At 39.1% G+C, this 14,215-nt stretch overlaps 1 protein-coding gene across 24 annotated transcripts in view; it reads left to right on the top strand.

Moving 5' to 3' along the window:
- The window catches only part of LOC103692000 (uncharacterized), a 443,265-nt gene that overhangs the window by 253,208 nt on the left and 175,842 nt on the right, over positions 1-14,215 (top strand). For 17 of the 24 annotated variants that reach the window (XR_015636080.1, XR_015636077.1, XR_015636084.1 and 14 more), the window contains one exon: positions 2,812-2,851. The gene's annotated coding sequence lies outside the window, so the exon portion shown is untranslated. Of the gene's footprint in view, positions 1-323; positions 425-2,811; positions 2,852-11,959; positions 14,099-14,215 lie in introns of those variants that run through there. The other 7 variants (XR_015636083.1, XR_015636072.1, XR_015636067.1 and 4 more) reach the window with 4 other exon arrangements.

Genomic DNA, 14,215 nt, shown 5'->3' with positions numbered 1-14,215 from the left:
TAGCCGTGGGTGTGTGGGAGGGTGGAGCTTTCCTTTGGAACACTGCTAAGCAGTCCTAGTCATCATGGCACCAGGCCAAACAACAAAGGAATGAGAAGGCTTAGAGCCAACAGAAACACGGGATGGGGGGGGAGGGGGACAAAAGCCACTACAAGGGAAGTTCAAAAGGAAAAAGTCTTTCCTAAAGCAAGAGGAAGTCCTGTGTGCATGCACAGCCAGCCTCAGCTGCCGTAAGACACTGTGCATTCCAAATTATTTCCAAGTGAAAAAAAAAGTCTTATTAGGCAAAACAAAATTTAACACTAAGTTTTGTCATGCTGCAGATGTAATGGCTGGGTAAGAGAGCGAGGTGAGGAGCTGAAGAGTAAGGAAGCACGGTTTAAACAACGTGGTTCTCATGATGCCATCACACTGTACTCTTCACGTAGGTACCAGTTTATAGATACACACGTTTTGTTTGTTAATTGCACCTTGGTAGAGGTTTTAAGACATCAAGTCAAAGCTATAATCACACACAAAAAGTATTGTCAGTTACAAAATGTGTTTATTCTGAAGTAGTTTTGAAAACAAAAACCTGCAACTAGGGGCTGGAGAGATGGATGGCTTGGCCAGTAAGAGCATGTGTTACTCTTGGAAAGGATCTAAGTTGAATTCCCAGCAGCAATGTGGTGTCTAGCAACCATCTATTTCTCCAGTGCCAGAGAGTCCAACTCCATCTACTGACCTTCGAGGGGACAGGCACACAGATGATGCGCATACATATACGTGGGCAAAACACTTAGACATATAAAACAAATCTAAAAAATACCCTGCAAGTACGTTACTAGAATTTAGCAAATGTTAGTAAATAACACAATGGTCAATTTTCTCACACTTGTACCATGTTGGAACCAGATTTCCATTCTGCCATTGAGTAGAAATAAAGCTATCCTTTAAAGGTTATTTCCTTTTAGATGGCCTATCATTTAAAAGGCATTTTAGGTACCTTGTTCCTAATCTCAGCTTATACTCTGTCCTCCACCCAAAAATATAAACTTTCCCTCCTGCTATCAAAATACAAATTAAGCACAAAAGTGAAGAAATCCCTTGTTCTCTATACATAAGCCTACTCATCAGTTAAAACAAAAATATTACCTGTCTTATAGAATGCTAGAATCATTTGCTAGAAACCTCGTGGACTTTTAATCTAGACAGCATTGCCCAGTGTAGCTCAGCCCTAACTTTCTGTATGGCACATTAGTGAATTTCTCTGAGGCTGCATTTAGACTTCATCATACCTTTGCAAAGATAAAAAAAAATGTACAAAGTTTAGCTTATGTAAAACATTTCATAAGGGTTAGTATAGCTCATCCCTGCCCTCTTTTCAAGTGTTCAGATTAACTCAATGATAAAATCCTAGAAAAGAATGAATATTCCTTATTATTTTTTCATAGAGAATATCTCAACTGGAGTTAGTTTAAATGAAAGTATTTTTGGAGACACTGTTGCTTTAATCTAAACAGAATCTAAAAGAAAAGCAAGTTCTTTTTTTTAAGCAGAAAAAAAGAACAGATTTAGCATCCTTTGAAAACAGAAGCTAAGGCTGCTAGAGGCTGGGGGTTCCTCAAACCGCTAGCAGCTGATGAAATGGAAATAGCAGTCTGGAGAACATAGCATTTTGTAACAAAGCCAAATCTGTCTTGGTTTCACACTATTTTGTGTAGTATTTCCTACTGAGTTGTCAAATTTTCAGCTTGACCCCATTGTATCTTAAAAATAAGCTACTATTGAGGAAGATAGTAATACAGAGATGATTCCTCAATATATCAGATATTTTAATGACTGTGGACTAAATACCACTACATAGGGGTGAACAAGACATGGACTTTCTTGAGGAAGAACACTTTTGCTGTAACTCTTCACTCTGTTTCACACAGAGAGTTTAAAAGCCATCACCGAGAGGCAGAGCTCTCTTCCTTGCTCATCCCATCTACCCCTTTCTTGTCTCCTGTCCAAATCAAATGTTAGACGGAACTTCTGCTTACTCACCTCAGTAGAGGTGCATTCTCATGAGGAACTGGTCCAAGTAAAAATCCACGTCCACCTTCAGATAAGATCAGGCTTGGGTGTATTCTTATTTTAGCTTTATGACAGGATCAAAGGAAAATTGACACGATTATCTCGAGAAGAATGTACATTCCAGGGCTTCTTTCCACTAAGCGGGACTCAGAAATGATGAAAGTTCAAGTCAGCACAGAAGCCACTAGGGAAGGATTTTGTCATTCTCAAGTTTTGAGTCATAACTGGAGCCTTGTTCACATAAACCAGAAAAAAAATTTTGTGGCATCTCAGAATTCAACAAAGGCAAATGAATACCAAATCCAATTATTTGCCTTAATTTAGGACTCTTTTGGCTTAGGTATCCATAAATGAAAATTTAAACAATCTTAAAACCCAACCATCAAATCTAATTTGTTTTTTTTCTCTTTTGAGATATAATTATGTAATATATTCCTTCCTTTTTATCCCCTCAAACCCTCCAATATACACCATCTTGCATGGAGATTTGGGAGAATGTTTAAATCACAGTTACCAAAGAACCTGCCACCCTAACAGCATTAAAATCACACACAGGGAGATCTGTACCCATGTGGATATTACATATAAGATAGTAAGTTGAAACCATTGAAAAGGTAGGTTTGGAATGGTTGTCCTGGCAGAATAATAAAACCTAAGAACTGTGTTGAGACATCTGTAAATGTTAGAAATTAAATTAATGAAAATGTTAAGAAAAACTTTTTAAAAATCTTTCCATGTGTTTTTTTTTTTCAGGTTGAAAGAAAGGGATCTGAGACACGCTCAATCAAATCACGTAACTATATTCATTACTGTCTTAAATTGAGAATGAATTAATTGTATAAATAAGTAGTTGTAATTCAGTTATGGATTAGGTAACACTAAACCATATTAGACATCCACTCCATGAATAATCACTACATTTGAACATTAAGCAATTCTTCATTGCATGGTCCTCTATACAAATGATCAAGCTGACACTCGGAAGGATAGTTCATTAGCTCATGTAAGTAGAGGAATGGAATCTTCATCTGTTGAACCAGATGAACTCATAGTGCAGCTGTCCCATGTGGATTCTGTCATCACTTACTCTTGGCATTTTGGCCAGTTGTGAGTTCCTACATTAACTGCTGTCTGCTATAGAATGAAGCTTTTCTGATGGAGGTTGTAACTCCATAGCACTCATCTGTAAGTATTAACATGAGTGTTTAGAAGGCAGTTAGACAGTAGGATCCTTTAGCAAAACAATAGTATCAGGTATCCAGTTGGGCCTATGACATCCCCTACCATGAACTCTTGATGAGACTAAAAGAATCAATGCATGAGTTGCCTCTTCAAATCCAATGAGAAAGTGGTTGGTTTCCATGACAGCTCTCACGCCACTATTGCACTAGGAAGGCACACCTTCTCTGGCAAGCCATTTAATTGCAGGATTCACAGCTGGATAAGATCAAACTGTTTTACTCTCTTAATGTAGAGAGTTGTCTCTATGCTCTACATTGTCTTCCTTTGTTTCGTCTTTTCACGGAAACTTTTGCTATTTGTGTGTGTTTTATTATCACAAGTACAATTGTTAAGTAACAGTTCCACTGTCCAATTTCCATGGAAGTCTTTATATCTTTAGCCATCTGCTCTACTATGAATCTTTTAGAATGAATGTGTGAGGTTGCACGTTCCTGACTCTGTACTTGGAGCCCTGAATTCATTATGTCAGTCATCATGTAAATATCCTGACCGTGGGAGAAGCACTTTTTAAACATCCTTTAATGAGAGGGAATGCTTCCTTCTCATAATTTATACTTAAAATAGCTCTTCCCATTTTGCAATATGGCACGATACCAGCTATTTGAAACCATAAAACACTACCTTAGATGATGTAGTAAACCTCCATTTCTGTTAAACATATTTTGCCCATTATCAGAGATTTGGGCAAATACAGAAAATTATGCATTTCATCTGCCAATCTAGTTGAAGTAAAAGAGATTAATTATTTTACCCAGCTCTCCTGGCATTCCTTGATCATCTCTGGAAAGGAGTTTGGGGAAGTTTTTCTTAACCTAATGTTTATCTCTTCACTGAGGAAAATCTTACAAGTTCACACTTCCAATGACAGCATAACAGGTCCAGGGTAGAAGTAGAGAAGTGTTTGTTCAGTGAACAACACTCCACCCTGAGTCGTGTTTCTATAAAAACATTCTCTCTCCTGGTTATCCACTACCATTGCTGGTTATTTTCAATCCACACCCTGCAATTCATGGTTGGTTGGTTGGTTGGTTGGTTTATTTATTTATTTATTTATTTATTTATTTATTTATTTATTTATTTATTTATGGTGTTGAACTGGAAAGTTAAATTAATAAGAAAGGCTTGGGTACTTCTCTATGCAATGACTCCTGCATACAATAGAAAATGCCACTGTCCTTATTCATTTAGGATTGCATTAGGAATACTACTTTATACCTTCTCTGTGCTAATACAATGTTGGATGCTTTGGTGCTAATAGATGAAGGCCAATTACTACAAATTTCATACTGTTTTCTTCTTCCTGGCACTGGGAACAGAAACACATATATGAGGTCAATATCAGGAGCACTGTACATCTGAACTGAGTACTCAATATCTACTGAGGTGTTCTATAAAAGAGGGAATATTTGGGCTGAGACATGAGGAAGATTAGCCAATTAGCTACCATTTATATTAGTGAATTTTTTGAGCATTATACTATATTTATGTAGAATGTAATTCACAAATGTACTTAATATGTGTACTTGTGCTTCTATGTAGAGCACTCCAATGATTCTAAGCATTTTTCTTGGAAATAGAGAAAGGTGGGAAATAAGTTAAGATTCTCTTAATTTCAGAAATCATTGTTCAGTCATCACTGAGTCTTCTAAATGTAAGCCTCCCCAAATTGTATTAAAAATATAGTCTGTAATGACACATTTCTTTCTTATGTAACTTCCTCAGAGGTACTAAGTAATTCAATTTCAAGTGATAATTGGCCAAGCATCCAGAGTTCAAGCCAAACTATCTCTCTATCCAGTTTGATGATTACCTATGCATACAGTAGCATGTTCCTCTCTGGGAACTTCAGGCCTGTGTGCAGTGGAAAAAACACTGAATCACAGGCACAGTTGTGGAATGTAGCTGTGATTTGAAATGCAGCCAGCTGAAAGCAATGAGCAGTTTCCGTTCACTGAGCAGAGAGTAGATACCCTTGAAGACTTACATGTGAAAGTCATGCAATGATAAGATCCAAATTCTTTCTAGTGATCTTTGCCAAGCAAGCCTAAGGGAAATCTCCTTGGCTGGAGGTAAAGTTATTGCCCCTCCCCACACGTACATCGCTACCCAGAAGCACTGGTCTCTTGTCCCGAGACATCTTCACTTAGTTCTTCCTCCTGTGAATTCCTGGACCATGTCAGCATCCAGCCTCTCAGCTTTCAGCACCAGTGAATAGCAATTTGTAGTGTCAATCACAAAATTCCACCAAAGACTAATCATGATAAATTAGTAATAGGAAATGAATTTTGTACTAAAGTTGTGCTCTCTTATAGGCATCATATTTAAAGTTTAAACTCATGGATTATTTTGATCACTTGATATTCTTAACATTATTACAAAGCAGGTTAAGTTATATAATAACTTACCCAAAGTCACACAACTGATAAAAATCAGATATAAATCAATTTAACTCTAAAATCCATTTTTCCCTCTATGTCTTGAGGTATAAATGAACATCTGAACTTGGAGAAGGACTTTTACATGAGAAATAGCAGTGTTTTAAGCACCTTTACAAAGGACATGTCCTAATATGTGTTAATAACCTCTTCTGAAAGAGAAAGTTATTAACTAATTTATTAGACAGAAATAATATTTTGGCTTTATATTCAGTTTTATATTCTTTTAAATTGTTCTCCTTCATCTAAAACTAAATTTAGCTCCCAAGTGGTGCCATTTTACATCAAGTTTTAAATTACAATGAAGACACAAAAATATTATGGAAACAGAATTAGTATTTCCAAGCACAAAATTTTTGCCACAGTATTCAATTCTTCTTAAAAGAAGTACTCAACTGACAATGGGGGAACCTTTATGCTTTACTTTGATAATATTTGTAGAACATGATATATTATAAATGTTACTCTTTATGTGAAAATTTATAGATGAGAACATGAAAAGTAAATTTTGTGGGCAAATTTACTGAGACAAGGGAAAACAGAATTTAAAAAGAAATTTAAAACCAAGGAAAGCTGTGAGAAAGATGAATGATCTAATTTCAGTAATTTCATTGATTAAAACAGAAAAGAAACAGGGCCATAGGAGAATAGGGCTAACATCTGGGCAACCTTCTGAGTCAGTTGTGAATATTCTGAGCACACAGAGATGGGTGGGAATATTCCATTGGAAGTAATGTGATCTAATCATAGCCATAACAACAAATCCTCCTCTCAGTTAACAAGAGTTGATCACCCCAACATAAATACTTAGCCGTGTTGATTTGAGGTCAATCGATTTACAGGACCATTTTAGTGTCAAAGCCGGAATTATGTGTCTCCTATGAATGGGAAGCGTATGTGGTTTGTCTCAAAGACTAAGCAATAGAGTTCTGAAATGCATGAACTAATAGAATGAGCGGTACGCCCTAGTTCCACCTTTTTCCTGTCCCGCCCCTGTCTATCTTTGCCTACTTCTGTTTCACATGGTCACTTGGAGCTAATGAATACGGAGAAGCCAGACTTTCTTTACAACTTACTGTTCTTCTGTTCTGGAGGGAATGAGAAAAATTTGATTGGTAATAATTTGGTGAATTAGAGAGTCCAGCCAATAGGTCAAAACTTTCAGATTCCAAGTCTGATAGTATCTGGTTAATGTGTAACCCTGAATATGAAAAAAATCTCATTAGATTTTTAACTTCTTTATCTGTAAAAAAAATGTTATAAACTATAAAACTATTCACAAATATGAAATATTTGATATGCTTTTCTGCTCTTGTAATTGAATTTGCCAGGCTATTTAACACACACACACACACACACACACACACACACATACACATATACATATACACACATGCATACATATGCATACACATACATACACATACACACACATACATATACACACACATATACACACACACATATACACACACACACATACACCCACATATACACACATACACCCTCATACAGACACACACACATACGCACACACACATACACACATACACACATACACCCACATATACACACACATACACCCTCATACAGACACACATACATACACACACACATACACACACACATACACACAAACACACACACAAATATGCACACACAAAAACACACACAAACACAAACACACACACAAACACACACACAAACATGCACACACATACACCCACATACAGACACACACATACGCACACACATACACACAAACACAAACACATACACACACACACACAAAAACACACATGCACACTAGTCTGTGACGGCAAATGAACAATGAAGTAGCTAGATTTCCCAGGTGTTTATTCCCTATCAGTCTTCACTTGTGTGAAGAAACCGGCCAAACTGAGAACACTCTGCAGAGTTGTTGTGTCTGAGGTGTGTGGGTGTACAGGACAGAATTCTTAGAGGTCGTCCCATCATAAAATGCAAACACTGGAAAGGATTTCTTTAAACTTCTCCATTTTCCCAACGATGGATTTATGGGTACAGAGATGTAACTATTTAGGATTCCTAAAATTCTGCTTCTACTCTGTTAAGTAATTAAGTATTTAATTTAAAGTATTGCAGTAACACACACTCTACTAATTAATAAGTGTCAATATATTTAAGGTTTAATGACCACATATTTAAACATTTATTTTTCTCAGATTTTTCAAGGACCAAGATGTTACTCTAAACATTCCAGAAATATATGGTGAAAATGTTATATAAGTCTTAGTCTACACCCTCAAAGAGGTGCAAGCCATTCAGGAAAACAAAATGGATTGTCTCAATGCATATGCATTTCTGTATAATATTTAAGGGTACATAAAGGCATAGTGAATAATTGAGATCATGTATAAGTAAGTATATAAACTGCTTACACTCTCCATGTACAAGACTTATTAATTTTATTTTTTCATAATTATAGTAGAACTGTGACTTAAAGTCTCAAACTCAGCAACATACACAGAGACTTCTCACCAGCTGCTGCCAACGTTTTTCCCTTTTTGATTCACTGCACTCTATATGTGTATAAGACTATAACAGTTGAAAAACAGATGGTCTGGATGTGACCTGCATTCTTGTTTTCTTATCTTAGCCATGCCTGGGGCCAGCTGTTTAACAATAGCTGCAGGAAAGGCAGATAAAGAATTTGGGACAAAATAGGGAGACTGCTCAGATCCACAGAGGCCCTCAGTGGAGAGCTAGGACTGTGATTCCTTTACACAGCCCAGTAATCAATCTCAGGTCAAGTACCAAGTGGGAAAAGGCATGTCTTCATTGCTGTCGTAACAAATTACCACAAACTCAATAGTTTGAAACAGTTCTCACCTTACAGTTCTATAGGCCAGAAATCTAGTAGATTCATAAAGCCACAACCAACATAAGAGCCACCATGGCCTTTTACCTATGGTTGCTGGGAAGAATCGGCTTCTAGCTTCACTCAGGCAGTTGGCAGGATTCAGTTCTCTTCTACCTTCGGTCCCTCAGTAGTGAGTCCTGCTCTGAAGCTCTCTGACACCAGCCATACAGTGTTCTCAGCTCTTAAGGGCCCTTGCAGTTCGCTGGGCCTAGTAAATAATCTGTAATTACTTCTTCTTATGACTGCATATACATATCAAATCTGTAGAAAGTGATCTCCCATTACAGAGGTTATGGTTGGGACATCTTTGGGTGGTCCTTCTAGGGGAAAGGATTGCTGCATTCTCTGTGTGTAGTGGAATGTTTCCAGGAGTCCTCTACTCTAGGCTCATCTTTAAAGGTTTTGAAGAAAGACTCCACTGTGCCTGATACTCTCTATCATGTGACCTGGTCTCAGGCTGGCCTGGTTGTATAGAGATGGAAAAGTGCCCTAAGGCATGTAAAGGAGCCATGGTCTCATACACCAGACCAGGTAGCCCCCATTACGAGGCTTTTCCTCAGAGCTGTCCTGACCCTTCCTCTGTCTGACAGGGCCCCTTCTCCCTGACTATGGCTGTTTGAAATCAATAAGAAAGAAGGGAGATCGCTTGAAGTTTGATAGGCTGTTTTTTGTAAAACTAGGAGCAGGCAGTTGTATGTTTTGCAAATTTAACATTACACCAAAACATCCATTTGTTTATCTTTAGCTGTGAGATGTCTCTGTGGTAATACCTAAACCAGTCACCAAGTTACGAGGTATTTAAGAAGAGGACAAACACTTTCCATAACCAAATCTAGGACCATATTTTTAAATTGTTCCATACCTGTCATTTTTCTCTTCCTATAGAATAGCTATCACCGTGCTGTAAATAATCTACAAGTTAATAATTAGTATGTGTATGCTCTCTATAATAAATGCATACCACAATAGATGGTTTAGAAATGCCTTCACATGTCTTTCTCCAACTTTGGCACAAAACAGATGAAATGAGGTGAGTTCAGGGTATTCTGACTATAGACATTGGAGCTAAACACCATGACAAAGAACCCATAGATGAAGTGGGCCCTGATTCTAGATATATTATCCCTCACTGTCTCTCTATACTTGAACTTATTACCTGGACTCAAAACTGGGCACAGGAGCAATTTGAATGTGGGATGAAAGCTTGTATGAGTGGATGTCGGAACTACCTGGTGCTCTCCTCTTACATTGAGTGCTGCTTCAGCTGAGGGATGTCACTGCCCACCGTGCTGCAGAGGCTCAGCACTGCTTTGTGGCAGAAAGGGTTCGGCCACTGTGTGTTACATTTGCTATTTGGGGTGAGGGGGATTCTTCAGTAAGAGTCTCCTGCTAAGGGGAACTTTCAACTTGAAATGGGTCATAAAAGCCTTTGCCTCGTGTCCAGAATCTGTCTCCTAGAAGAGCTCATGTAAGAGGCCAGTATTAAAGTTAAAAGGCTACCTTTCAGTGTCTCTGTTTCCTAACCTTGTGCTGACCAGCTCTATGGCCACACTCTGAAATTCAGTTCTCTCTAGAGTGACCACCTTCTGGTCTTCCCGTCTTTCTTACATTAGATTACATTTAATGGGAAGAGGGGCGCTGACAAGGCACACACATGGTAGTCAGAAGACAACTTGCAGGCGGTGTGTTCTCTCCTTCTACTATGTTGGTTCAGAAGATCAAACTCAGGTATCAAGCTTGATGATAAGCAACTTTATTGGCTGAGCCATCTCACCGGTTTGATCCTGGTATCTTAACTCAGTCTATCTTCTGTGTTTTCCCAGATCCCATAGTCATAGTGCTTAGCACACCATAGTACAATCTTCTGCTCGTTTTTTTATTTCTTCCAGAGGCAAGGGTTTGGTTTTTTTTGTTTGTTTGTTTTTCTTTTTTTTGTTGTTTTTTTTTGTTTGTTTTGTTTTGTTTTGAAAGTTATCTAACACTCAAACTCAACCTAAGGCTGTCTCATAGGGAATAGTTAATAAACACTGGATGAATGGATGGACATTTTTGTTAATACTACATCATCATAGAGCAGTAACCAGACCAGATTTGGTTTCCACAACTTGAGTCTATAGGTGTTAGGGTGGTGCCCATTCTACCTGTACTGGCCAACATATCTAACCATAACGCCTCACTCCCTCTCTCTCCCCTATGAGATTATGACTGCTGAGATGAACTGAGGCAAGGAGGTAAGCAGTGTGTGCTCACCGTGTTGCCTAAGCCTATCACATAAGCAGCATGACTCACACTAGTCATGTCCCTACTAGAAGCCCAGAACTACCCTGTCTGTGGTTTATAGTTAGCAGGAACTTACTAGATATCCTGTAGGCCTTGAGCGATTACAGTGTGTCTGTTTCCTAATGTGTATCGAGCTATGCAATAACATAAACCTTGCCACAAAACCACAGCCCTTTCAGAGGGTAAGGACAGAGAAAGAGTGCTTCCCAAGATAGGACAATAATCCACTCATCTATGATGGGCTGAACAGCTAACATGTCTCCCAAGCAACCCTTGCGTTTGTCGTCAGCTTGAAACCATCATGTTGCTTGTTCTGTCCTTTAACCTGCCATGATATACCATACTTGTCCTTTAAAAATGTCTTTGGGTTAAACTGCAAACATCTCGGGGACTAGGACTATATTTGTATATCTCCATCTACACTATGTCTGCCATTGTATGTATCAGAGAGGAGTAAATGAGGAAGCTAAAGACTATGCTGGCTGCTTTATTTTATTTTCTATTATTATAACAGAACACCACACCCTGGGTAGTTTATAAACAATGGAAGCTCATTTGGATTACAGGGCTAGAAACTAGGAAGTCCAAAATGGAAGAGTCACTTCTAGTAGGACTTTCTTTCGACCACAAACATCATCACATAATATTGACTCCTACTATAATTAGATCCAAGTCCGGAAACTGAAATTCAACTCCTGCAAGTGTCCTACACACACACACACACACACACACACACATACACACACACAATGTAGAAAAGAAAAAAGTAAAATAGAGTGCCCCAGAAAGTTAGTTTTCATTTGATTTTCACAAATACCTTGAGGAGATAAGGCTAAATCTGTGCATTAAGAAAATTAAAGCACACAGAGGTGAAAATGCTTGCCAAGGGCCAGAGTTGAGATTAGACCACAGGTGGGACAGTTAATACTGATTGTTAACCTAACAGGATCTAGAATCACCTAGGAGACAAGTTTCTGGTGATGTATGTGAGGAAGCTTCTAGAATGGGTTAGTTAAGGTTGGAATACTGATCCTCATTATAGGTGGCATCATTCCATGGGTTGGACTCCCAGACTGGAGCACCAGCACTCATCTCTCTGCTTCCTGACTATGGATTCAATGTGCCTAGCTCCTCATATTCCCACCACTGTTACTCCTCTCATGACGGACTTACTGTACCCTGGAAGTATGAGCCAAAATCTTCTCCTTCCTCAAGTTGCTTTTGTCAAGTATTTTGCCTCATGTCTTGGTTAGGGTGACATTGCTATAAGGAAACGCCATGAACAAAGTGCAAGTTGGAGGGAAATTATTTATTTGGCTTATGTTGGTCCTATCACTGATCATCATCTAAGGAACAGAGGAGGAACCTGGAAGCAAGAGCTGATTCAGAGACCATGGAGAGGTGCTGCTTACTGGCTTGCTCCCCATGGCTTGTTCAGTCTACTTTCTTATAGAACTTGGGACCAACAAGCCCATGGAGGCACTATCTACAATGAGCTGGGTGCTCCCCCATCAATCAAATATCTTTAAAAAATGTATAATAGGCTTGCCTAAAACCTGATCTTAGGGAGACATTTTCTCAATTGAGGTTTCTTCCTCTCTGATGACTCTGGCTTGTGTCAAGTTGACATAACACCATTCAGAACATCTCATTAATGAGAAAAGCAGCTAACACACACAATCTGATTGCCATGCTACTTCTTGTCTTAGATTCTCTATAATGCCATCCAAAATGTGAGCATTATCATGTAAAAGATCACAGCTACAGTCCTTGTGCACTATATCTGGTTTTAATTACTTAAGAGCTGTGCAAAACAAATACAATGATTATTGAAGTGCTCATTTTGAATTTAAGTCCAGGACCGGGAACTTCAATTTTCTAGCTGGGGCCCAAACCTCGCTCATCCTGGCCAACAACTCCCTGCTCCCAAACCCTGTGGGAGAGAGAGCTCATCACCAAGACAGGTGGGCACTCCTGAGACTGCAGGGCAGGAGAGACCTCCAGTACTGCCCACCCTTGCCCATGTCCCTGGCCCAAGAGGAAACTGTATAGGGCCTCTGGAAACAGGAACATAGGGGCACTCAATGTTCCGGTGCAGACACCGCCCATACCTGAAGGATCCAGGTCAAACAGCTCTCTGAACCCAAATACTGTGGAAGGGAGAGCTAGACCTTCAGGGGACAAACATACCGGGGAACCCAGAGGAGACTACTCTCTGCCCACATTTCTGACGCTACAGGAAAACGCCTAGCACTATCTGGGCCGCCTGTGCACAGGGTCCCAAGCGAAGGCAGGGCAGGCCCTTCTGGTTGCTGTCCTCAGAGAGATGAAACACGGCTCTGAGGAGTGATTTCAGGCCGGAGACCAGAGGTAAGACCAACTTTTCTGCTCCAAGTGACCTGCCTGGTGGACTCAGGACACACGCCCACAAGAACAGCTGACGACCAGTAGACAGGAACAACTACACACCTGAAAGCAGAACACCTTGTACCCATAACTGGCTGAAAGAAAACAGGAGAACAGGTCTACAGCACTCCTGACATACAGGCCTATAGGATGGTCTAACCACTGTCAGAAATAGCAGAACAAGGTAACACCAGAGACAACCTGATGGCAAGAGGCAAACTCAGGAACCCAAGCAACAGAAACCAAGACTACATGGCATCATCGGAGCTCAATTCTCCCACCAAAGCAAACACTGAATATCCAAACACACCAGAAAAGCAAATTCTAGATTTAAAATCACATTTGATCATGATGATGGAGGACTTCAAGAAAGACATAAAAAATGCAGGGAAACACAAATAAACAAGCAGAAGCCCATAGAGAGGAAATGCAAAAATCCCCGAAAGAATTACAGGAAAACACAATCAAACAGGTAAAGGAATTAAAAATGGAAATAGAAGCAATAAAGAAAGAACAAAGGGAGACAACCCTGAATATAGAAAATCAAAGGAAGAGACAAGGAGCCGTAGATACAAGCATCACCAACAGAATGCAAGAGATAGAAGAGAGAACCTCAGGAGATTCCATAGAAATCATCGACACAACTGTCAAAGATATGTAAAATGAAAAAAGATACTGGCCCAAAATATACAGGAAATACAGGACACAATGAGAAGATCAAACCTAAGGATAATAGGTATAGAAGGATAAGCTCAAAGAACCAGTAAATATCTTCAACAAAATCATAGAAGAAAACTTCCCTAACCCAAAGAAAGTGATGCCCATAAACATACAAGAAGCCTACAGAATTCCAAATAGATTGGACCAGAAAAGAAACTCCTCGTATCACATA

This window comes from Rattus norvegicus, chromosome 13, assembly GCF_021556685.1.
Source record: "Rattus norvegicus strain SHRSP/BbbUtx chromosome 13, alternate assembly SHRSP_T2T, whole genome shotgun sequence".
NCBI classification, from domain to species: domain Eukaryota; kingdom Metazoa; phylum Chordata; class Mammalia; order Rodentia; family Muridae; genus Rattus; species Rattus norvegicus.
This window is presented reverse-complemented; position numbering and strand designations above follow the sequence as displayed.